Consider the following 27,778-nt stretch of genomic DNA (forward strand, 5'->3'; position numbering starts at 1 on the left):
GTACTTGGACGCATGTGATGGAGCATTGTCCTGCATGAAAATCATGTTTTTCTTGAAGGATGCAGACTTCTTCCTGTACCACTGCTTGAAGAAGGTGTCTTCCAGAAACTGGCAGTAGGACTGGGAGTTGAGCTTGACTCCATCCTCAACCCGAAAAGGCCCCACAAGCTCATCTTTGATGATACCAGCCCAAACCAGTACTCCACCTCCACCTTGCTGGCGTCTGAGTCGGACTGGAGCTCTCTGCCCTTTACCAATCCAGCCACGGGCCCATCCATCTGGCCCATCAAGACTCACTCTCATTTCATCAGTCCATAAAACCTTAGAAAAATCAGTCTTGAGATATTTCTTGGCCCAGTCTTGACGTTTCAGCTTGTGTGTCTTGTTCAGTGGTGGTCGTCTTTCAGCCTTTCTTACCTTGGCCATGTCTCTGAGTATTGCACACCTTGTGCTTTTGGGCACTCCAGTGATGTTGCAGCTCTGAAATATGGCCAAACTGGTGGCAAGTGGCATCTTGGCAGCTGCACGCTTGACTTTTCTCAGTTCATGGGCAGTTATTTTGCGACTTGGTTTTTCCACACGCTTCTTGCGACCCTGTTGACTATTTTGAATGAAACGCTTGATTGTTCGATGATCACGCTTCAGAAGCTTTGCAATTTTAAGAGTGCTGCATCCCTCTGCAAGATATCTCACTATTTTTGACTTTTCTGAGCCTGTCAAGTCCTTCTTTTGACCCATTTTGCCAAAGGAAAGGAAGTTGCCTAATAATTATGCACACCTGATATAGGGTGTTGATGTCATTAGACCACACCCCTTCTCATTACAGAGATGCACATCACCTAATATGCTTAATTGGTAGTAGGCTTTCGAGCCTATACAGCTTGGAGTAAGACAACATGCATAAAGAGGATGATGTGGTCAAAATACTCATTTTCCTAATAATTCTGCACTCCCTGTATATATATATATATATATATATATATATATATATATATATATATATATATATATACATACATACATACATACATACATACAATCTACAAAAAGTCAAATCATTTCATCTGGAAAAACAGCCCCCCTAGAATAAGCAAAACAACTATGTATGCATCTAAGGAAGCAGGAAGGTTGGGAGTTCCAAATCTTATGTTCTACAAGAAAGTTATATCATTACAAAGAATAATAGAATGGTGTAGACATAATTATACCAACCCAAAACACTGGATACAAATAGAACATGATATTTCTGGGAGCCATCAACTTGGGGGAGCTTGCTGGATGCCCAATATCTCGCACACCGTATTAAGCGCAGGAGTACATACCATATCAAATACATTCTCAGATTGGAGGATAATTAATACTAACATCAAGGAAATATCTACTAGATTTTCCCCATTGACTCCCATCTTATCTAACCCAGATTTTCAGACTGGCCTATCATACATACAGATTAAAGAAAGTAATATTCATAGAGTTTTACCAGTATACATATTGTTAAACTCCAAATAGACTAAAACCTAAAGCAGACGTAGAACATCTGGGAGACAGATTCCTGGAACCTTGGTAAAATATCATCAAGTTAACCATTACATTTATACACATAAAGAAAGACCTAATCTGACCAGATCACTTACTAGTTTTGAGAAAATGTGCAGCATAGATTTTCTACAAAAAGGCATTATATCCCAGTTATACAAATTATTAATGAGTGCCACTTCCCCTAAACTCCATAGCTTTGTTAAGGCATGGGATAGAGAATTAGAAGAGTAATACACATCAAAAGATTGGTCAATTATTTTCCGAAATATAGCTTGTTCGGCCCATTCCACAAATGTACTAGAAACCAACTATAAAATTATACTAAGTTTGTATTTATCTCCTTATAGGCTGAAACATATGTTTCCTAGGGTCTCAGATAAATGTTGGAGGTGTAATTTGGATAAAGGGAATATGGGGCACATATGGTGGTCATGCCATAAAATTCAAGAATTTTGGAAGATAATCTTAAAAGATGTAAATATCATACTATCTAGCAACTTCTCCCTTTAACAGAGAATCTGTCTATTTAATGTATTTAGGCCTAGATTTAGAGTTTGGCGGTAGCCGTGAAAACCAGCGTTAGAGGCTCCTAACGCTGGTTTTAGGCTACCGCCGGTATTTGGAGTCACTGAAAAAAGGGTCTAACGCTCACTTTTCAGCCGCGACTTTTCCATACCGCAGATCCCCTTACGTAAATTGCGTATCCTATCTTTTCAATGGGATCTTTCTAACTCCGGTATTTAGAGTCGTGGCTGAAGTGAGGGTTAGAATTCTAACGACCAAACTCCAGCCGCAGAAAAAAAACAGGAGTTAAGAGCTTTTTGGGCTAACGCCAGTTCATAAAGCTCTTAACTACTGTGCCCTAAAGTACACTAACACCCATAAACTACCTATGTACCCCTAAACCGAGGTCCCCCCACATCGCCGCCACTCGATTACATTTTTTTAACCCCTAATCTGCCGACTGCCACCTACGTTATACTTATGTACCCCTAATCTGCTGCCCCTAACACCGCCGACCCCTATATTATATTTATTAACCCCTAACCTGCCCCCCACAACGTCGCCGCCAGATACCTACAATAATTAACCCCTAATCTGCCGACCGCAAAGCGCCGCCACCTACATTATAGCTATGTACCCCTAATCTGCTGCCCCTAACACCGCCGACCCCTATATTTATTAACCCCTAATCTGCCCCCCTCAACGTCGCCTCCACCTGCCTACACTTATTAACCCCTAATCTGCCGAGCGGACCGCACCGCTACTATAATAAAGTTATTAACCCCTAATCCGCCTCACTAACCCTATAATAAATAGTATTAAACCCTAATCTGCCCTCCCTAACATCGCCGACACCTAACTTCAATTATTAACCCCTAATCTGCCGACCGGAGCTCACCGCTATTCTAATAAATGTATTAACCCCTAAAGCTAAGTCTAACCCTAACACTAACACCCCCTAAATTAAATATAATTTAAATCTAACGAAATAAATTAACTCTTATTAAATAAATTATTCCTATTTAAAGCTAAATACTTACCTGTAAAATAAATCCTAATATAGCTACAATATAAATTATAATTACATTGTAGCTATTTTAGGATTAATATTTATTTTACAGGCAACTTTGTAATTATTTTAACCAGGTACAATAGTTATTAAATAGTTAATAACTATTTAATAGTTACCTAGTTAAAATAATTAAAAAATTACCTGTAAAATAAATCCTAACCTAAGTTACAATTAAACCTAACACTATACTATCATTAAATTAATTAAATAAAATACCTACAATTACCTACAATTAAACCTAACACTACACTATCAATACATTAATTAAATACAATACCTACAAATAACTACAATGAAATAAACTAACTAAAGTACAAAAAATAAAAAAGAACTAAGTTACAAAAAATAAAAAAATATTTACAAACATAAGAAAAATATTACAACAATTTTAAACTAATTACACCTACTCTAAGCCCCCTAATAAAATAACAAAGACCCCCAAAATAACAAAATGCCCTACCCTATTCTAAATTACTAAAGTTAAAAGCTCTTTTACCTTACCAGCCCTGAACAGGGCCCTTTGCGGGGCATGCCCCAAGAATTTCAGCTCTTTTGCCTGTAAAAAAAAACATACAATACCCCCCCCAACATTACAACCCACCACCCACATACCCCTAATCTAACCCAAACCCCCCTTAAATAAACCTAACACTAAGCCCCTGAAGATCTTCCTACCTTGTGTTCACCTCGCCGGGTTCACCGATCGGTCCAGAGTCTTGATCCAAGCCCAAGCGGGGGGCTGAAGAGTGATGTCCATCCTCGGGCTGAAGAAATCCATCATCGGGCTGAAGTCGGAAGTCCATCATCGGGATGAAGTCTTCTATCAAGCCACATCTTCAATCTTCTTTCTTCTGGAGCGGAGAGGAGCCATCTTCTTCCAAGCCGACGCGGAACATCCTCTTCAACCGACGACTAGACGACGAATGACGGTTCCTTTAAGGAACGTCATCCAAGATGGTGTCCCTCGAATTCCGATTGGCTGATAGGATTCTATCAGCCAATCGGAATTAAGGTAGGAATATTCTGATTGGCTGATGGAATCAGCCAATCAGAATCAAGTTCAATCCGATTGGCTGATCCAATCAGCCAATCAGATTGAGCTCGCATTCTATTGGCTGTTCCTACCTTAATTCCGATTGGCTGATAGAATCCTATCAGCCAATCGGAATTCGAGGGACGCCATCTTGGATGACGTCCCTTAAAGGAACCGTCATTCGTCGTCTAGTCGTCGGTTGAAGAGGATGTTCCGCGTCGGCTTGGAAGAAGATGGCTCCGCTCCGCTCCAGAAGAAAGAAGATTGAAGATGCGGCTTGATAGAAGACTTCATCCCGATGATGGACTTCCGACTTCAGCCCGATGATGGATTTCTTCAGCCGCCGCTTGGATCCAGACTTCAGCCCGAGGATGGACATCACTCTTCAGCCCCCCGCTTGGGCTTGGATCAAGACTCTGGACCGATCGGTGAACCCGGCGAGGTGAACACAAGGTAGGAAGATCTTCAGGGGCTTAGTGTTAGGTTTATTTAAGGGGGGTTTGGGTTAGATTAGGGGTATGTGGGTGGTGGGTTGTAATGTTGGGGGGGGTATTGTATGTTTTTTTTTACAGGCAAAAGAGCTGAAATTCTTGGGGCATGCCCCGCAAAGGGCCCTGTTCAGGGCTGGTAAGGTAAATAAGCTTTTAACTTTAGTAATTTAGAATAGGGTAGGGCATTTTTTATTTTGGGGGTCTTTGTTATTTTATTAGGGGGCTTAGAGTAGGTGTAATTAGTTTAAAATTGTTGTAATATTTTTCTTATGTTTGTAAAAAAAAAATTATTTTTTGTAACTTAGTTCTTTTTTATTTTTTGTACTTTAGTTAGTTTATTTCATTGAAGTTATTTGTAGGTATTGTATTTAATTAATGTTTTGATAGTGTAGTGTTAGGTTTAATTGTAGGTAATTGTAGGTATTTTTTTTAATTAATTTAATGATAGTATAGTGTTAGGTTTAATTGTAACTTAGGTTAGGATTTATTTTACAGGTAATTTTGTAATTATTTTTACTAGGTAACTATTAAATAGTTCTTAACAATTTAATAGCTATTGTACCTGGTTAAAATAATTACAAAGTTGCCTGTAAAATAAATATTAATCCTAAAATAGCTACAATGTAATTATAATTTATATTGTAGCTATATTAGGGTTTATTTTACAGGTAAGTATTTAGCTTTAAATAGGAATAATTTATTTAATAAGAGTTAATTAATTTCGTTAGATTTAAATTATATTTAACTTAGGGGGGTGTTAGTGTTAGGGTTAGACTTAGCTTTAGGGGTTAATACATTTATTATAGTAGCGGTGAGCTCCGGTCGGCAGATTAGGGGTTAATGTTTGAAGTTAGGTGTCGGCGATGTTAGGGAGGGCAGATTAGGGGTTAATACTATTTATTATAGGGTTAGTGATGCGGATTAGGGGTTAATAACTTTATTATAGTAGCGCTCAGCTCCGCTCGGCAGATTAGGGGTTAATAAGTGTAGGTAGGTGGAGGCGACGTTGTGGGGGGCAGATTAGGGGTTAATAAATATAATATAGGGGTCGGCGGTGTTAGGGGCAGCAGATTAGGGGTACATAGGGATAATGTAAGTAGCGGCGGTTTACGGAGCGGCAGATTAGGGGTTAATAATAATATGCAGGGGTCAGCGATAGCGGGGGCGGCAGAATAGGGGTTAATAAGTGTAAGGTTAGGGGTGTTTAGACTCGGGGTACATGTTAGGGTGTTAGGTGCAGACGTAGGAAGTGTTTCCCCATAGCAAACAATGGGGCTGCGTTAGGAGCTGAACGCGGCTTTTTTGCAGGTGTTCGGTTTTTTTTCAGCTCAAACAGCCCCATTGTTTCCTATGGGGGAATCGTGCACGAGCACGTTTTTGAGGCTGGCCGCTTGCGTAAGCAACTCTGGTATCGAGAGTTGAAGCTGCGTTAAAAATGCTCTACGCTCCTTTTTTGGAGCCTAACGCAGCCTTTTTGTGGACTCTCAATACCAGAGTTATTTTTATGGTGCGGCCAGAAAAAAGCCGGCGTTAGCTACGCGGGTCCTTACCGACAAAACTCTAAATCTAGGCCTTAGTGAGCTGAAATGTGGAATTCGAAAAAGCTTAGCTAAGATTCTATTTAACATTGCCAAACAATTGATAGCTTCTCATTGGGAATCAACTGAGCTCCCTTCATTAATCTCATGGAAGGGAAGGGTACAGTCTGGTATAATGTTAGAAAGGTACCATTTCCTCAAGACTAACCAACTTCCTTTATATTACAACCTCTTATTCTATTGGGACTCTTACAAGGGTAGATAAGAGTGAACAGACATAAGATAAAGTCAATATTTTGTAACCCTATTTTTTAAATAATATTACGCAAAAAAATGAATTCAGTCAGGAGAGCTAATCTACATCCTTACATAAAGAGAGACCTCAAAATCCAAATTTATTTTAACTCAATGACAAATTAGATTACAAATCCAGTACTATTGATAAATATGGAACAAGTTACCAAGGTTAAACAATTCTGTGTTTTTTGTTTATGTTCTTGTTATTGTTATAGTAATTGTTTAATTAATCATCATCAATTATGACATATCGAGCCTTCATCCATGTCCACCAAGAGCTCAAAAGAAGAGGCCTTTATCTAATCTTTCTTTTCTCTGGCAAGATAGCAAGCAAGCAATAATAGGCCAACAAGAAGAAATGTTACTTTTATCCCATATGCACTACTTGGACCTTATCTTGCATTTCAGGGACTCTTGGATTTTATTTGCACACTGGACAATACATAGAACATTTTTTGGATTATCATCCAGGTTTATAATTGTCTTGTTGTGGAGATGTGTATTCAAAGGGAAGGCATTTGGTACAACCAACTGTAAATTTGTGCTTTATTGTAAAATATAATAAAAATTATTATAATATATATATATATATATATATATATATATATATATATATATATATATATATATATATATTCCTTTTCTAATACCCTTTAAAAAAACACCCCAAAATAAAAAAGCCTAATTTAGAATAAACTACCTCAGGCCCTTAAAAGTGCCTTTTGTAGGGAATTGCCCTAAGTTTAACAGTTCTTTTGCCCTTAAGAGGGCATTTAGCTCTTTTGCTTTGCCCTTAAAAGGCCCAAGCCCTAATCTAAAAATAAAAACCCACCCCAAAATGAAAAAAAATACATTACAAAAAACAAACAAATTATCAAAAAAAATAAAAACAACAGGGCTGTATCATACCATGTTCCGGTGGGAGGTGCAAGTGAGCTGAGTAGAGACGTGCAGATGCAGTCTGGAAGCAGCACGCATTGCAACACAGCCGACTCAAGGGCCCTAGATCAGGGTAATACACTGCACTGATTGGGCAAGAGCAGCACTTGTATATGGCTATTTTGAATAGCTCCATATACTCTTGGAAAGCAGTGGAACAGAGGGTGGGATTCCAGCTACACCCGAAGAGATCCGATAACAAAATTGCACCAGGACCCTCAGGAGGAGGTAGCGTATCCAGGAGTAAGAAGAAGTGTTATTCTGAAGCAGGAGAGACCGCTAAAAACGTTGTAAAAGCAGCACCGGATGTCTACATTTGAAAATACTTATTTTTCACAACAGTAAGGAGAGATTTGAGGAAAGCACTTAATTTAAGAACATAGAAACAACCAGTCTGGGGGTAGAACACGCAACTGAAAACTGTAAGTAAAAACTCATACAGTTATTATTTGCTGCAATAGAAGGCAGTGTAAGTATTTGACTCTATAGGAGACATTGATATAAAGTTATAACACTGTTTCTGGGGTGGCATGGAGGCAGCAGGATTGCCGGTTGTATGAGAGACAATTAAATAGCTCACAGACATTGACTATACATCAGGGTTAAGCTGAAAACATATACCCTAAACATACCCCAATCATAAGAATCTTTTTGCCTGTGATTCTGGATGCTATAACCCCCAGTGAAGAAATTGGGCAGGCTTTAATAGAAAAGCGGGATAAGCCTTAAGATGATCTACGATTATACACTGTTTAAATAAAATAAACTTGAAGCAACCAAAAGGCATCCATTTAAAAAAAAAATTGTTGTTTATAGCTAAAATTAACCCTTTAATTGGTGAAAGAAAAAAAAGGGGGAATAAACTAGAATCCAGAGGAATAAAGTGATAAAAGGCTGGATATTTAAAGAGAAAGTGATAAAAGACTGGCTATCTAAAGAGCCCACATTGCAAGACTAGCTAATACGTACTAATATGTGCTGGACTATTGTATTAAATGTGAATTGAATAATTAATAATAGATTAAAAAAGGGGTAATAGGAAGAGTGAGGGAGAGGAATAAGGGAAAAAAAATACATAGAGTGGGAAGAAGCTAACGTGGGCATTCATTGTGATTTCTTTCACCTCTATCTTCTCTCTCTCTGTATACAGAAGTAAAGAATCAGCAGGGTTAATATATTATATCACAAATTAATGGAAAAATATTTTGCCTCCAGCAATATGCCTCCCAAAAATAAACTGGGGGACAAGGGTACAAGAAAGTCAATAGATATTACAGTAGAACATCCCCAGCTAGGATTAGAAGGCTCAATATACAAAGAAAATGTCAATATTATCACTCAGATTACACAGATACTGATCCCTAAAATAGAAGGAGTACAAAGAGAAGTTCAGAAAGACATACAAATACTATCATCAGAAATTAAAAACATTCAACAAAGATTAGGAGAGGCTGAGCAAAGGATATCGGATCTAGAAGACTCCCAAATAAATATACTTGATAGAATAAATATGCTAGAACATTAATATAGCAGCCTTTTACTCAAAGTAGAAGAGATGGAGAATAGATCAAGGAGAAAGAAACTTGGAGCATTAGGAATTCCAGAATCGGATAAAACAACAGAATTAGAAGAGTTTTTTTAATTCACAATTACTGGGCTTGCTAGGTCTTAAGGCTGAAAAGGGCAGCTTTGAAATTGAGAGAGTACATTGAATAAATATAAAAACTTACAGAGATCAACCCAGACCGGTCATTGCAAAGTTTGTTAGTTTTAAAATTTTTTTTATAAAAATGTTTTATACCAAGATCAAAAAATCTCAATATATCAGGACTATGCAACATAAACAGTTAGAATGAGAAAGGAGTTAATTCCATTGTGTAATGAATTAAACAACAAGGGATTCAGAGCGTTTGTTATATTCCCAGCCAAAGTTAAAGTTATTCTACAAGAGGGGAATAAGGTGTTCCAGAATAAGGCTGAGAACAACAATTTTTTTAAATCTAACTAATTGTAGAATTTACATTAGAGTGGGATGTAGAGGGGGGATAGAGAGACTTTTTTTTCTTCACTGAGGTTCACTAATTAGGAAATTTATATTAAGGGTTGATAGAAATGTTTCCACTAGTTCACTCTCACAGAGAGATCCCTATCAAGGTAATTTACATTAAGAGTTAAAGGTAATTATAATAATTTTACACAAGATCACCAATATAAAGAGTTTTTCCTTTTTTTTTCCACTGAGGTTTACTAATTAGAACATTTATATTAAGAGATGATTGAAATTGTTCACTAGTTCACTTTCACAGATAAGGTAATTATAATAATTACACACTAGATCACTAATACAGAGAGCATTTTTCCCCCTTCTATCTCTCCCACCCCTTTTTATGGATATAAATCAGTCTATTACAAAATGTTAAATATTTCATCAAGGAATGTGGGGGGCATTAACTCCCCCATCAAAAGGAAAAAAGTTTGTAATCATATTAAAAAAAGTTTTAATTCTGATTTAGTGTTTTTACAAGAAGCACACCTTCTTGACAATGAACATATGAAATTAAAATGAGAATGGGTGAAGGAAATTATTTTTTCATCCTATAAAAAAAATAGTAGAGGCTTAGCGATACTGTTTAACAAAAACCTAGAGTATCAAGTTAAAAAGAAAGTTTGTGACCCCGAAGGTAGATATTTAATTGTACAAATTGAAGTAAATAAAGAAGTTTTAATGTTGTGCAATTTATATGGACCTAATGAGCCTAACAGACGGCCAGATTACGAGTTTTGTCGGTAAAGACCTGCGGTGCTAACAAGCCTTTTTTTTCCAGCGCTCACTTAAGACAACGCTGGTATTACAAGTTTTCTGAATGGCTGCGTTAGCCTCAGAAAAGTGAGCATTGAGCAAATTTAGCTCCACTTCAGCGGTAAACTGGCTAAAACGTGCTCGTGCACAATATCCCCACAGGAAACAATGGGGCTGAGCTGGCTGGAAAAAAAACTAACACCTGCAAAAAAGCAGCGTCCAGCTTCTAACGCAGCCCCATTATTTCCTATGGGGAAAGGAATTTTATGTCTGCACCTAACACCCTAACATGAACCCCGAGTCTAAACATCCCTAATCTTACACTAATTAACTCCTAATCTGCCGCCCCTGACATCGTCGCCACCTGCATTATATTATTAACCCCTAATCTGCCACCCCTGACATCGCCGCCACCTACATTATATTATTAACCCCTAATCTGCCGCTCCAATCACCGCCACCACCTACATTATCCCTATGAACCCCTAATCTGCTGCCCCCAACATCTCCGAACCCTACATTATATTTATTAACCCCTATTCTGCAGCCCCCAATGTTGCCGCAACCTAACTACACTTATTAACCCCTAATCTGCCGACCGGACATCGCCGCCACTATAATAAATGTATTAACCCCTAAACCGCCGCCTCGCAAACACTAGTTAATTTTTTAACTCTTAACTAAAGTGCTACAATGTACACTAACACCCATAAACTACCAATTAATCCCTAAACCGAGGCCCCCCCACATTGCAAACACTATAATAAAAATTATTAACCCCTAATCTGCCGACCGGACATCGCCGCCACCTACATTATACCTATGAACCCCTAATCTGCTGCCCCTAACAATGCCGAGGCCTACATTATATGTATTAACCCCTAATCTGCTGCCCCCAACGTCGCCGCCACCTACCTACAATTATTAACCCCTAATCTGCTGACCGGACATCGCCGCCACTATAATAAATGTATTAACCCCTAAACCGCCACACTCCCTAGTTAATTTTTATTAACCCCTAATCTGCCTGCCCTATCATCGCGGACACCTACTTGCATTTATTAACCCCTAATCTGCCACCCCCAACGTCGCTGCTACTATAATAAAGTTATTAACCCCTAAACCTAAGTCTAACCCTAACCCTAACACCCCCTTAATTTAAATATAAATAAAATACATCTAAATAAAATAACTACAATTAAATAAATTATTCCTATTTAAAACTAAATACTTACCTGTAAAATACACCATAAGATAGCTACAATATAACTAATAATTACATTGTAGCTATCTTATGATTTATTTTTATTTTACTGGCAACTTTGTATTTATTTTAACTAGGTAGAATAGTTATTAAATAGTTATTAACTATTTAATAACTACCTAGCTAAAATAATTACAAAATTACCTGTAAAATAAATCCTAACCTAAGTTACAATTACACCTAACACTACACTATCATTAAATAAATTACCTTAACTATCTACAATTAATTACAATTAAATACAATAATCTAAATTATGGGAAAAAAACACTAAATTACAAAAAAAATAAACACTAAATTACAGAAATTAAAAAAAATTACAAGAAGTTTAAACTAATTACACCTAATCTAATCCCCCTAATAAAATAAAAAAGCCACCCAAAATAATAAAATTCCCTACCCTACACTAAATTACAAATAGCCCTTAAAAGGGCTTTTTGCGGGGCATAGCCCCAAAGTAATCAGCTCTTTTACCTGTAAAAAAAAGAAATACAATACCCCCAACATTACAACCCACCACCCACACACCCCTACTCTAAAACCCACCCGATTCCCCCTTAAAAAAACCTAACACTACCCCATTGAAGATCACCCTACCTTGTGCCGTGCTCACCCAGCCAGGCACCAATGGGGCAGAAGAGGACATCCGGACCGGCACAAGTCTTCATCTGATCCGGCCAGTCTTCATCGAATCTGGGCAGGGTAGGGAATTTTATTATTTTGGGTGGCTTTTTTATTTTATTAGGGGGATTAGATTAGGTGTAATTAGTTTAAACTTCTTGTAATTTTTTTTATTTTCTGTAATTTAGTGTTTATTTTTTTGTAATTTAGTGGGTTTTTTTTCCGTAATTTAGATTATTGTATTTAATTGTAATTAATTGTAGGTAGTTTAGGTAATTTATTTAATGATAGTGTAGTGTTAGGTATAATTGTAACTTAGGTTAGGATTTATTTTACAGGTAATTTTGTACTTATTTTAGCTAGGTAGTTATTAAATAGTTAATAACTATTTAATAACTATTCTACCTAGTTAAAATAAATACAAAGTTCCCAGTAAAATAAAAATAAATCATAAGATAGCTACAATGTAATTATTAGTTATATTGTAGGTAATTTATGGTTTATTTTACAGGTAAGTATTTAGTTTTAAATAGGAATTATTTATTTAATTGTAGTTATTTTATTTAGATGTATTTAATTTATATTTAAATTAGGGGGTGTTAGGGTTAGGGTTAGACTTAGGTTTAGGGGTTAATAACTTTATTATAGTAGCAGCGACGTTGGGGGTGGCAGATTAGGGGTTAATAAATGTAAGTAGGTGTCGGCGATGTTAGGGCAGGCAGATTAGGGGTTAATAAAAATTAACTAGTGTTTGTGAGGCAGGAGTGCGGTGGTTTAGGGGTTAATACATTTATTATAGTGGCAGCGATGTCCGGTCGGCAGATTAGGGTTTAATAATTGTAGGTAGGTGGTGGCGATATTGGGGGCGGCAGATTAGGGGTTAATACATATAATGTAGGTGTCGGCGATGTTAGGGGCAGCAGATTAGGGGTTCATAGGTATAATGTAGGTGGCGGCGATGTCCGGTCGGCAGATTAGGGGTTAATAATTTATTATAGTGTTTGCGATGTGGGGGGGCCTCGGTTTAGGGATTAAAAGGTAGTTTATGGCTGTTAGTGTACATTGTAGCACTTTAGTTAAGAGTTTTATGTTCCGGCGTTAGCCCATAAAACTCTTAACTACTGACTTTTAAATGCGGTAGAAGTCTTGCCAGGAGAGGGTCTACCGCTCACTTCTTCCAAGACTTGTAATACCAGCGTTAGGAAAATCCCATAGAAAAGATAGGATACGCAATTGACGTAAAGGGATTTGCGGTAGGGAAAAGTCGCGGAAGAAAAGTGAGCAGTACACCTGCCAAACTTGTAATACCAGCGTTAGATAAAAAGCAGCGTTAGGACCCCTTAACGCTGCTTTTTAAGGCTAACGCAGAACTCGTAATCTAGGTGAGAGCCTTTTGGGAATCCTTTATTGAAGTTATAAATACATTCAGTGACACAAAAATGATTACAGGAGGGGATTACAATTTAACTCCAAATTGTAATATAGACAGATTAAATAAAGGAAAAGAGACACAGAAGGAAAATAAATACAAAAGAGGGAAATTTGATAAAAAAAATGTATCAAATGTTGTTAGAAGCATTAGATGTTTTGGATGTTTGAAGATATAAAAATCTGATAGGAAGAGAATTTACGTGCAAAAAATACAGATCACTGTCTAGGATAGACTTATTTTTAATTTCTAGAGATTTAGAGCAATATATTACAGAGGTAAGAATAGGAGAAATTATAATTTCGGACCATGCACCAATTAGCATGATATTAACTTTTTCAAACAAAGGTAAAAAATACAGTTTTAGATTCCCTAAATTCCTATATGGCTCAAAAAAATTTGAAGAATTTCTAAAAAAAAATGGGAAGAATTCCTTGTAGATAATAAAGGAGATGAATGTAATATACAGTCAATTTGGGAAACAGCAAAATCTGTTATGAGAGGTCATATTATAGCATTTGTAGCAAACTATAATAAAATTAAACGACTGCCATTTAGACAACTAAGTGAAGAACTAGGAACATTGTATACAATATATCTGGGCAACCGATCCTATATTAACTTAAATAAGTATTTAGAAAAAAAAAAGGAGATGAATACTTACTTAACTCAACAAGCTACTGGAGATATAAAAAAAAGTGCAAGGTAAATTCTATAGGCAGGGTAACAGAGCAGGTAAATACTTAGCTAAATTAGTTAAAAATCTAAGAAGCAAATTCTACAAATTGACACAGAGAAAGAAATATTGACAAAATCTGAGGATATAGTAGAAGAATTTCATAAATTTTATGAAGAATTATACACATCTAAAAAATAGTCAAAATGAAAAGGAAGGGAGAGAATTTTTAAATGTGATTTCTCTCCCAGTAATCACTCAACACCAGCAGGAGAAATTAAATGCAGAAATTATAATAGAGGAAATTAATAAAATTATAAGAGAACTAAAAAAAGGAAAATCACTAGGACCAGATGGTTTACCCATAGAATGGTATGAAGTACTTAAAACACAAATCTCTGAAATATTGGTAGAATTGTTTAATTTATATATGATAGGAAAAATTCAACTTTCACAAGAATTTTCAACAGCCTGTATTATTGTTATTCCAAAACCTGAGAAAGACCCTCTTAAAGTGACTTCATATAGACCAATTTCCTTAGTGAATCCATAGCTCAAAACCCAAAAAGTGAAATTTAGATTTTTGGAGATTTTAATATTGATTGGCTGAATCCAAAAAATAACAGTTGTCGCTCGCTGTTTAAATCTTTGCAGCTAACGCAATTTATCTCCTCCCCAACTCGCATAAACATCAAAAGCCATAATCATACCCTGCTCGACTGGATTCTCTCCACTTCTCCAGACCGAATCCAGGAGGCAGGTGTTCTCCCAAACAATTTCAGTGACTACTGCTTAGTGTTCTGCGTGCGCAAAATAAAGGCAACTAAATCCTCTCCCAAGGTTAAAATCACCAGGTTCTTCAAAAAATTTAATATTCAATCATTTCTAAATTACATCAAGAACCTCCCCTGGCACAGATTAAACCTAATCCTAGATCTAGACTCTGCAGTTGAAATCTTTAAGTCTGCACTCCTACAAGTTTAGAATGTACATGCCCCGCTGCGTAAGGTGAGAGTAAAAAGAGATCACTTGAATTGGATCACTTCTGACCTCATTCAAATGTACCAGTTTCAAGATTCATTGTGGTCAAAGTTCAAGCATACTAGCTCTATGAACGATCACTGTGTATATAGACAATGGCAAAATATATGCACTAAACAAAGAAAATTGGCCAAGGCCCAATATTTCTGTGAAAATCTGAACAATAACATATCTAACCCTAGAAAGTTTTGGAAACTCATAAATGACTTACAAAATCCACTCCCAACCCTCAATAAAAAAACAAGTATTTTGTCGGATGCTCCACAACCCTGATTGACAAACTAATAAATGGCACGCATCCTGAAACTACAAATGTGGATCAGGCCCCACTAAAACAGCAAAGACCTAATACAGAGAAGTTCAATTATAGACCTGTACCCATCAATGTCATTAAGAAACAGCTTAATAATCTAAAAATGAAAAACCAGTCTGGACCTGATCAAATCCCAGCAATGCTGTTGAAGCTCAGTGCGCCGGCAATTGCTAAGTCTGTCACAATCCTAATTAACGAATCCTTGATGACTGGATACATACCCAAACTCTGGAAAACTGCAAGAGTAGTGCCTATTCATAAAAGTGGGGAGTTAACCTTGGTTTCTAACTATCGCCCTATATAATTGCTCCCAGTATAGTAAAAAATCTTAGAAAAATGCGTCCATACGTAATTATGCACGTATTACCAACTTTCTAATTATCTGACCCCTGATCAATCAGGTTTTCGCCCAAATCACTCCACTACAACTGCCCTCCTAAAAGTTTGCAACGACATCCAAACTGGCATGGCACAAGGAGACCTAACTGGAGCAATTTTCCTTGATTTCGCAAAGGCCTTTGACACAGTAGACCACGACATACTACTGCTCAAACTAAAAAACTCTGGTATTGCTGATCATCCATTAACCTGGCTTCGATCATATGTATCGGATCGATCACAATATGTCTCCATTTCTAACAGTGACTCTCTCTCCCAGTCATGTGTGGTGTTCCCCAAGGTTCCATTCTCGGCCCCCTACTATTAACATTATTTATAAATGATCTGCCTAATGTCTGCAAATCCTCAACTGTAAACATGTATGCAGATGACACGGTAATCTATGCAAACAATTCTGATCTGCTGCAGCTTGAAGCAGAGCTCCAAGACCAGTTCACAGAGGTAGAAAAGTGGATCTCAAAAAACAAACTCTTCCTAAACACTAACGAAACTATCGCAATGATCTTTGGAACAGGACCTAAATTACACAAATTACAAAATTCCCATCTACGCATCAAAACAAAATCCAATTGCACAGTGACCTAAGTCCACTGTTTCAAATACTTGGGTATGTTGTTAGACCCTAATCTATCTTTTAGCCTCCACATTGAAAAACTTACATCTAAACTTTATCCAAAACTAGGTGCCCTGTACAGAAACAAATCTTGCCTCAGCCCTCCAGTAAAGGAAAAGATTGTACAGCAAATGCTGATGCCTATCATCGATTAAAGGGACGTATTATACGCACCTGCACCACAAACTCCCCTTAATAAACTTAATACATTGTATAACTCGTTCTGCCACTTTTTGCTACAATATAACTACAGGACCCACCATTGTGACATGCTAAAAGAACTAAACTGTCTGACGCTGGAATCCAGACACACCCTCCATCTTTCTTGCCTTGTGTTTAAGAGCCTTTCTGGGAAGCTCCCACCCTACCTGAGCAAAATGCTCTCCCCAGCTATTCCCACCTCCTATAACCTCTGATTAGTGATGTCGCGAACCTAAAAATTTGGGTTTGTGAACGGCGAACGCAAACTTCCGCAAAAGTTTGCGAACGGGCGAACCGGGCGAACCTCCATTGACTTCAATAGGCAGGCGAATTTTAAAACCCACAGGGACTCTTTCTGGCCACAATAGTGATGGAAAAGTTGTTTCAAGGGGACTAACACCTGGACTGGGGCATGCCGGAGGGGGATCCATGGCAAAATTCCCATGGAAAATTACATAGTTGATGTAGAGTCTGGTTTTAATCCATAAAGGGCATAAATCATTGATCCACAAAATCTGACTGTTACACATCTACAACCACCAAAAAACAACCATGCTACATAGTTTCTAAATTTTGTCCTGAGTTTAGAAATACCCAATGTTAACATGTTCTTTGCTTTTTTTGCAAATTATAGGGAAATAAATACAAGAAGCACTTTGCTATTTCAAAACCACTTTTTTCAAAATGAGCGCTAGTTACATTGGAACCCTGATATCTGTCAGGAATACCTGAATATCCCTTGACATGTATATATATTTTTTTAGAAGACATCCGAAAGTATTGATCTAGGCCCATTTTGGTATATTTCATGCCACCATTTCACCGCCAAATGCGATCAAATTAAAAAAAATTGTTCACTTTTTCACAAACTTTAGGTTTCTCACAGAAATTATTCACAAACAACTTATGCAATTATGGCATAAATGGTTGTAAATGCTTCTCTGGGATCCCCTTTGTTCAGAAATAGCAGACTTATATGGCTTTGGCGTTGCTTTTTGGTAATTAGAAGGCTGCTAAATGCCACTGCACACCACACGTGTTTTGTGCCCAGCAGTGAAGGGGTTAATTAGGGAGCATGTAGGGAGCTTGTAGAGTTAATTTTAGCTTAAGTGTAGTGTAGTAGACAACCCAAAGTATTGATATAGGCCCATTTTGGTATATTTCATGCCACCATTTCACCGCCAAATGCGATCAAATAAAAAAAAATTGTTCACTTTTTCACAAACTTTAGGTTTCTCACAGAAATTATTTACAAACAACTTATGCAATTATGGCATAAATGGTTGTAAATGCTTCTCTGGGATCCCCTTTGTTCAGAAATAGCAGACATATATGACTTTGGCATTGCTTTCTGGTAATTAGAAGGCCGCTAAATGCTGCTGCGCATCACACGTGTATTATGGCTAGCAGTGAAGGGGTTAATTAGGTAGTTTGTAGGGAGCTTGCAGGGTTAATTTTAGCTTTAGTGTAGAGATCAGCCTCCCACCTGACACATCAGACCCCCTGATCCCTCCCAAACAGCTCCCTTCCCTCCCCCACAATTGTCTCCGCCATCTTAAGTACTGGCAGAAAGTCTGCCAGTACTAAAATAAAAGGTTTTTTATTTTTTTTTTATTTTTTTTAGCATATTTACATATGCTGTGGTGTAGCATCCCCCCTTAGCCCCCAACCTCCCTGATCCCCCCCAAAACAGCTCTCTAACCCTCCCCATCTGCCTTATTGCGGCCATCTTGGGTACTGGCAGTAGTAGTTTTTTCTGTTTTTATTTTTTTTTCTGTAGTGTAGCTTCCCCCCCCCCCACAGACCAACCCCCACCACCTGCCACACCAGATATGAGTGGTGGCACTGGGCAAGTGGGCACAGTATATGCTGTGAGCCTGATACACACGCTTACAGGCAGGCAACTGCAATTAGATTACACAGAAAAAAAAAAAAAAAAGCAGACTGATGTTCTAGCCCTAAAAAGGGCTTTTTGGGGTGCTGCTGTCCTTACAGCAGAGATCAGATGAGTCCATCAGGACTGTAGTGGACACTGAATACACTAGCCTAGCTATCGATTTCCCTATTAAATCAGCAGCAGCTACACTGTCCCTCCTCTCACTAAGAATGCAGCTTCCAAATGAATCTAAAATGGATGCATTTGTTCTGTAACATACATCTAACAACATTTTATTATGTTTTAATTGTTTCATGTATATATATATAAATACTGTATGTATGTATGTACAGTATATATAGCAGCACCAAGAAAATATTGCTTTTATACAAAATTAAAATTAGAATTAGAAGGATGTCCACATATGAGCCCAGATTACAAGAGTGTATGTATATATGTGTATGTATGTGTACATATGTATGTGCACACATACATACAGATATATACATACAAATATATATATATATATATATATATATATATATACACACACATACACACACACCATTGAACCCTTCACATTAATAGACATAGAATTATTGTATAGAAGATTAGCAAATCTAGGCAAGTATCCCTGCTTGCTTTTTTCCGAGAAGTACTCTGTAGACATTGATACCAATGCACCAGGGATCTCAGGTTAAGATATGCAAATTAGATGTAAAATATCTCACACATTTTGCTTTTGTTTACCATTTAATTCCATTTTTCTTAAAATATGCAAAACTATACCTAAACATTTCCATAACCACTTGGCTGTAATACTTAGTAATATGAATTTAAGGAACACACTAATAGCACTTTCTGCATTATCCGTTAAAACTATAGGACACAAAAAGTTTTGGCCACATGATGATGCTTTAGTTAAAATATTTAACTATCCACTTGTGGTTGTGATACAAGATTGTCCATTATTCTTTGTGCTAGTTAGCTCAAATGTAACACACACTGTGCTATTGATTTGTCTCCACTTGTAATCTAACTCACCATATTTAAATGATGTATGATAGAAAAGACTCTTTAACTTCTCTGCTACCTTTTAGGTGGCGGACTGAAATCATCCTGATCTGATCCGATCAGGATAATTGATGGCCCCTGCTAGCAGCCATTTGGCCACCAGTGAGCAGGGGCAGCATTGCACAAGCATTTTACTAGAAATGCTTGTGCAATGATTAATGCCAACAGGGTATGCTGTCGGCATTTAGCAAGGTCGAGCGAACATGATTCGCCACAGTGAATCATGTCCACTCGACCATTAATAAATCTAACCCAAGGGGGTCGATTTATCATCTGTCTGGCCGACATGATCTGCTGTAGCGGATCATGTCCGTCAGACATCGATAAATGCAGATGGCATACACTGTCATCATTTATCATTGCACAAGCAGTTCTAGTGAACTGCTTGTGCAATGCCGCCCCCTGCAGATTTAAGGCCAATCGGCTGCTAGCAGGGGGTGTTAATCAACCCGATCGTATTAAATCGGGCAGATTGCTGTCAGCCGCCTCAGAGGTAGCGGACAAGTTAAAGGGACATTAAACACTTTGAGATGGTATTATAAAATGATAAATCATATATATAAATAAACTCTGCAATATACTTTCATTATTTATTTTGTCCCCTTGTCCTGTAATTCCATTCTAAAATTGTGAGTTTTTCAGTTCTTGTTAGAAATGGAAGTGCAGAACACTTTTATATTTCACACAGCCATTGGCTGCACACTCTAATGACCTATTTCTAACTGTCTCTAATTGGTTAAAGCAGAGAAGGTAACCTGAGTTACAACATGGCAGCTCCCATTGTTTTACAGATACTACAATTTTACACTTATTTTGTCACAATTTAAACAACTAATGGAACTTTAAAAATTACAGCTACATGTTATTCTCAGATTAATCTTTTCTTTGAATGCATCATTCTATCTAGCATTTATTTACGGATAGATTTAGAGTTTTGTCGGTAAAGACCTGCGTAGCTAACGCTGCTTTTTTTCCAGCGCACCCTTAAGACAACGCTGGCATTTAGAGTTCTCTGAAGGGCTGCGTTAGGCTCCAAAAAGGGAGCGTAAAGGCATATTTACCGCCACTTCAACTCTCAATACCAGCGTTGCTTACGGTAGCGGCTAGCTGGAAAAACGTGCTTGTGCACGATTCCCCCATAGAAAACAATGGGGCAGTTTGGGCTGAAAAAAAACATAACACCTGCAAAAAAGCAGCGTTAAGCTCCTAACGCAGCCCCATTGTTTCCTATGGGGAAACAGTTTCTAAGTCTGCACCTAACACCCTAACATGAACCCTGAGTCTAAACACCCCTAACCTTACACTTATTAACCCCTAATCTGTTGCCCCCGCTATTGCTGACCCCTGCATTATACTATTAACCCCTAATCTGCCACTCCGGACACCGCCGCAACCTACATTATACCTATGTACCCCTAATCTGCTGCCCCTAATATCGCCGACACCTACATAATATTTATTAACCCCTAATCTGCCCCCCCCAACGTCGCCGCTAGCTTGCCTACACTTATTAACCCCTAATCTGCTGACCGGACCTCGCCGCCACTATAATAAAGTTATTATCCCCTAAACCGCCACACTCCCGCCTCGCAAACCCTATAATAAATAGTATTAACCCCTAATCTTCCCTCCCTAACATCGCCGCCACTTAACTTAAAGTATTAACCCATAATCTTCCGACCGGACCTCGCCGCTACTATAATAAATGTACAGGGAGTGCAGAATTATTAGGCAAATGAGTATTTTGACCACATCATCCTCTTTATGCATGTTGTCTTACTCCAAGCTGTATAGGCTGGAAAGCCTACTACCAATTAAGCATATTAGGTGATGTGCATCTCTGTAATGAGAAGGGGTGTGGTCTAATGACATCAACACCCTATATCAGGTGTGCATAATTATTAGGCAACTTCCTTTCCTTTGGCAAAATGGGTCAAAAGAAGGACTTGACAGGCTCAGAAAAGTCAAAAATAGTGAGATATCTTGCAGAGGGATGCAGCACTCTTAAAATTGCAAAGCTTCTGAAGCGTGATCATCGAACAATCAAGCGTTTCATTCAAAATAGTCAACAGGGTCGCAAGAAGCGTGTGGAAAAACCAAGGCGCAAAATAACTGCCCATGAACTGAGAAAAGTCAAGCGTGCAGCTGCCAAGATGCCACTTGCCACCAATTTGGCCATATTTCAGAGCTGCAACATCACTGGAGTGCCCAAAAGCACAAGGTGTGCAATACTCAGAGACATGGCCAAGGTAAGAAAGGCTGAAAGACGACCACCACTGAACAAGACACACAAGCTGAAACATCAAGACTGGGCCAAGAAATATCTCAAGACTGATTTTTCTAAGGTTTTATGGACTGATGAAATGAGAGTGAGTCTTGATGGGCCAGATGGATGGGCCCGTGGCTGGATTGGTAAAGGGCAGAGAGCTCCAGTCCGACTCAGACGCCAGCAAGGTGGAGGTGGAGTACTGGTTTGGGCTGGTATCATCAAAGATGAGCTTGTGGGGCCTTTTCGGGTTGAGGATGGAGTCAAGCTCAACTCCCAGTCCTACTGCCAGTTTATGGAAGACACCTTCTTCAAGCAGTGGTACAGGAAGAAGTCTGCATCCTTCAAGAAAAACATGATTTTCATGCAAGACAATGCTCCATCACACGCGTCCAAGTACTCCACAGCGTGGCTGGCAAGAAAGGGTATAAAAGAAGAAAATCTAATGACATGGCCTCCTTGTTCACCTGATCTGAACCCCATTGAGAACCTGTGGTCCATCATCAAATGTGAGATTTACAAGGAGGGAAAACAGTACACCTCTCTGAACAGTGTCTGGGAGGCTGTGGTTGCTGCTGCACGCAATGTTGATGGTGAACAGATCAAAACACTGACAGAATCCATGGATGGCAGGCTTTTGAGTTTCCTTGCAAAGAAAGGTGGCTATATTGGTCACTGATTTGTTTTTGTTTTGTTTTTGAATGTCAGAAATGTATATTTGTGAATGTTGAGATGTTATATTGGTTTCACTGGTAAAAATAAATAATTGAAATGGGTATATATTTGTTTTTTGTTAAGTTGCCTAATAATTATGCACAGTAATAGTCACCTGCACACACAGATATCCCCCTAAAATAGCTAACACTAAAAACAAACTAAAAACTACTTCCAAAAATATTCAGCTTTGATATTAATGAGTTTTTTGGGTTCATTGAGAACATGGTTGTTGTTCAATAATAAAATTAATCCTCAAAAATACAACTTGCCTAATAATTCTGCACTCCCTGTATTAACCCCTAAAGCTAAGTCTAACCCTAACCCTAACACTCCTCTAAGTTAAATATAATTTTATTCTAACAAAATAAATTAACTCTTATTAAATAAAGTATTCCTATTTAAAGCTAAATACTTACCTGTAAAATAAACTCTAATATAGCTATAATATAACAAATAATTATATTGTAGCTATTTTAGGATTTATATTTATTTTACAGGCAACTTCGTATTTATTTTAACTAGGTACAATAGCTATTAAATAGTTATTTACTATTTAATAGCTACCTAGTTAAAATAATTACAAAATTACCTGTAAAATAAATCCTAACCTAAGTTACAATTAAACCTAACACTACACTATCAATAAATTAATTAAATAAATTAACTACAATTACCTACAATTAAATAAACTAAACTAAATTACCAAAAAAAAAAAAACACTAAATTACAAAAAATAAAAAAAGATTACAAGATTGGAACAGCCAATAGAATGCGAGCTCAATCTGATTGGCTGATTGGATCAGCCAATCCGATTGAACTTGAATCTGATTGGCTGATTCAATCAGCCAATCAGATTTTTCCTACCTTAATTCCGATTGGCTGATAGAATCCTATCAGCCAATCGGAATTCGAGGGACGCCATCTTGGATGACGTCACTTAAAGGCACCTTCATTCGTCGGGTAGTCGTCGTTGAAGAAGGATGTTCCGCGCCGGAGGTCTTGAAGATGGAGCCGCTCCTCGTCGGATGGATGAAGATAGAAGATGCCGCTTGGATGAAGATGTCTGCCGGTCCGGATGTCCTCTTCTGCCCGGATAGGATGAAGACTTCTGCCGCTCCGGATGTCTTCTTTTGGTCCATCGGTGCCCGGTTGGGTGAAGACGACTCAAGGTAGGGAGATCTTCAGGGGGGTAATGTTAGGTTTATTTAAGGGGGGTTTGGGTTAGAGTAGGAGTATGTGGGTGGTGGGTTGTAATGTTGGGGGGTGGTATTGTGGGGGGTTTTTACAGGCAAAAGAGCTGATTTCTTTGGGGCATGCCCCGCAAAAAGCCCTTTTAAGGGCTGGTAAGGTAATAGAGCTGTTAACTTTTTTAATTTAGATTAGGGTAGGGAATTTTTTTATTTTGGGGGGCTTTGTTATTTTATTAGGGGGCTTAGAGTAGGTGTAATTAGCTTAAAATTCTTGTAATTTTTTTTATTTTTTAGTAATTTAGTTTAGTTTATTTAATTGTAGGTAATTGTAGTTCATTTTTGTAATTAATTTATTGATAGTGTAGTGTTAGGTTTAATTGTAACTTAGGTTAGGATTTATTTTACAGGTAATTTTGTAATTATTTTAACTAGGTAGCTATTAAATAGTAAATAACTATTTAATAGCTATTGTACCTAGTTAAAATAAATACAAAGTTGCCTGTAAAATAAATATAAATCCTAAAATAACTACAATATAATTATTCGTTATATTGTAGCTATATTAGGGTTTATTTTACAGGTAAGTATTTAGCTTTAAATAGGAATACTTTATTTAATAAGAGTTAATTTATTTCGTTAGAATAAACTTATATTTAACTTAGGGGGGTTTTAGGGTTAGGGTTAGACTTAGCTTTAGGGGTTAATAAATTTATTATAGTGGCGGCGAGGTCCGGTCGGCAGATTAGGGGTTAATAAGTGTAGGTTAGGTATCGGCGACGTTGGGGGGGGCAGATTAGGGGTTAATAAATATTATGTAGGTGTCGGCGATGTTAGGGGCAGCATATTAGGGGTTCATAGGGATAATGTAGGTTGCGGCGATGTGCGGTCGGCAGATTTATTATAGTGGCGGCGATGTGGGGGGGCCTTGGTTTAGGGGTACATAGGTAGTTTATGGGTGTTAGTGTACTTTAGAGCACAGTAGTTAAGAGCATTATGAACCGGCGTTAGCCCAGAAAGCTCTTAACTACTGACTTTTTTCTGCGGCTGGAGTCTTGTCGGTAGAGGGTGTACTGCTCACTGCAGCCAAGACTCTAAATACCGGCGTTAGGAAGATCCCATTGAAAAGATAGGATATGCAATTGGTGTAAGGGGATCTGCGGTATGGAAAAGTCGCGGCTTGGAAGTGAGCGTTAGACCCTTTCCTGGCTGACTCTAAATACCAGCGGTCGGTAAAAAGCAGCGTTAGGAGCCCTTAACGCTGATTTTGATGGCTAACGCCAAACTCTAAATCTAGGCGTTAGTGTTTAACATCCCTTTAAGGAGCAGCAGTCTTAAGACCTCTGCTTCTTAACTCCTGTTTCCAGCAATACTAAAAAAACAGGGGTATATGGCCCTATTCGGGCCGTCATAAATCAGCCCCATAGTGTTTAAATGCTGTATGATAGAAAACAAAAATATTAAGTACTGGACTGTGGTTTAAGAAAGGAAATATATGTATATCCATAGCTTTGTTTTATATTATACTTCCACAACAAATTTAAAAATATATTTTGAAGCAGAAAATAAAAGACACTATTCTACAAAAATGTTTAGAATATTTTCTCTTTTAACATACACAAACACACAATATAATCTATACAAAACATTCATATACATGTAATACATATTTTAATCATGGCAGTTAAAAGTATTGACAGAAAAGACTTTACTTACCATGTATAGATAGGGTCATGTTTTTTATTGGCAGTACACCATTCATAATAGTTATTACCACAGTGTAATTCCCCTTGTCTGTTATCTTAAGATCTGTGATCTGTAAAGAGCCATCTGGTAAACCATTAGCTTGTTCAAAATATTGAGGCCCGTCCACTTGTGGGTATGCTGAACCTGGATAATAGGTTAAGATTTGGTTTTGAGTCTCTGTCTCTGAACCTTTATACCAGGAAAATGTGCGTATTTGCTCAGTGACTCCAATGACATTCAGGATGACAGACTGTCCAGCAACAGGATATGGAGGATTCAATTCAATAGCAAATCCAGTGCGATCTGAAAGAGAGTTTAAAGAGCAGCATATTTAACAGTTATCATTTTGTAAGGAGCATGATATGCATAACAGTTTACTTCATAAACCAATGAAATATAGGAATCCCATTGTTCTGTTTTAAAAGAGTCAAAGCAATAGGGGAACCATGTCTGTTTGTATAGATTCAGTGAGAACAAGATAAAAAAAAGAATTTGAAGTATTTTTTTTTCTAACTGAATCTAACTTTTTGGACCTTTTTCTGGATGTTTTTTACTTTTAGGTCCCGCTTCACTCCATTTTCTAATACAGCTTAAACTAGCACAAAAAAAATATTGAAAGTGCATAGCATCTATTTACACTAAGCATTTTTGCATATATTATAATTGACTTATTTTAATGTACTGTCCCATTACTATATTTCCTTTTTACATTTGGTTATTTGATATGTAAGCCATGAGCTAAGACTTATAGGGTTTGATTAAACAAGGGCCGAATGGCCCTTGTTACTGCGCGAGCCTTCAGGCTCACTGGAAACAGCAGTTAAGAAGCAGTGGTCTTAAGACCGCTGCTCCTTAACTGTACCCACTGCCTCTGAATGGCGTACAGCAATCCACCTGATCCTATACGATCAAGTTAATTGACACCCCCTGCTAGCGGCCAATTGGCCACAAATCTGCAGGGGACGGCATTGCACAAGCAGTTCACTAGAACTGCTTATGCAGTGCTGAATGCGGACAGCGTATCATGTCGGACAGACATTGGTAAATTTACCCCATAGTTTGTGCATAAGGAGAAATTTTGAGAGGGAATTATACTCTAGTTATTGAAACATATTTTTTTTTTTTTAAAGCCTAATTTCAACCATCCAAAATAAATAACACCAATTAAATGATAGATCTGAAGCACCAAATTAAACAACCGATAAAGCTGATGAAATTCATTGGGTGAATATGCCATTGCTAAGTATTTAACGCTAAATCAAATAGAAATAATCAAAACCACAGCATAAGGTAACTAAACCAATCTGGATATGGAAAGCACTCATTGCAAGTCATGTGTGTTGTGATTTGGGCACTAGCCAATTTCCACACACAGAAAACAACAGTCATGTGTAATGATTGACAACTTTTTTCTCTCATGTTACAGTTGAATTATTGCAACAATTAAATATAGAGATTGTCAGTGTATTCGGCACACCTGTGTCAGCTGCAGCATGGACTCTTTCCAGGAACAGAAAACAACAGATAAGCTTTGTGCACCCTTTTTTCTGTATTGTTTGTTACATTTGAAGGAAGAAACAGCCACAGCTTTGAGAATATAAACAGTGGCACTTTTTTCATGCCTAATATATAGTTGGCAGTTGGTAGGTCAGTCACACAAAGTTTGTCAAATGAGAAGGCACAATGGACCATGCTTTGTGGTATGGTATTGCTGCTGGATATATGGCCAGTGCAGCAGAAATTAACGCCTAGATTTAGAGTTCTGCGTTAGCCGTCAAAATCAGCGTTAGAGGCTCCTAACGCTGGTTTTGGCCGCCCGCTGGTATTTAGAGTCAGTCAGGAAAGGGTCTAACGTTCACTTTCCAGCCGCGACTTTTCCATACCGCAGATCCCCCTACGCCATTTGTGTATCCTATCTTTTCAATGGGATCTTTCTAATACCGGTATTTAGAGTCTTGGCTGAAGTGAGCGTTAGAAATCTAACGACAAAACTCCAGCAGCAGAAAAAAGCCAGGAGTTAAGAGCTTTCTGGGCTAACGCCGGTTCATAAAGCTCTTAACTACTGTGCTCTAAATTACACTAACACCCATAAACTACCTATGTACCCCTAAACCGAGGTCCCCCCACATCGCCGACACTCTA

The 27,778-nt window shown here is 37.8% G+C and overlaps 1 long non-coding RNA gene across 1 annotated transcript in view; it reads right to left on the reverse strand.

The window, feature by feature from the left end:
- The window catches only part of LOC128638116 (uncharacterized), a 63,153-nt gene extending 37,080 nt beyond the window's left edge, over positions 1-26,073 (reverse strand). The window contains exon 1 of the long non-coding RNA XR_008399048.1: positions 25,607-26,073. This is a non-coding gene — a long non-coding RNA (uncharacterized LOC128638116). The remainder of the gene's footprint in view (positions 1-25,606) is intronic.
- Positions 26,074-27,778: the final 1,705 nt, after the last annotated feature.

The sequence above is a fragment of the Bombina bombina genome, chromosome 8, assembly GCF_027579735.1.
Source record: "Bombina bombina isolate aBomBom1 chromosome 8, aBomBom1.pri, whole genome shotgun sequence".
Lineage (NCBI taxonomy): Eukaryota > Metazoa > Chordata > Amphibia > Anura > Bombinatoridae > Bombina > Bombina bombina.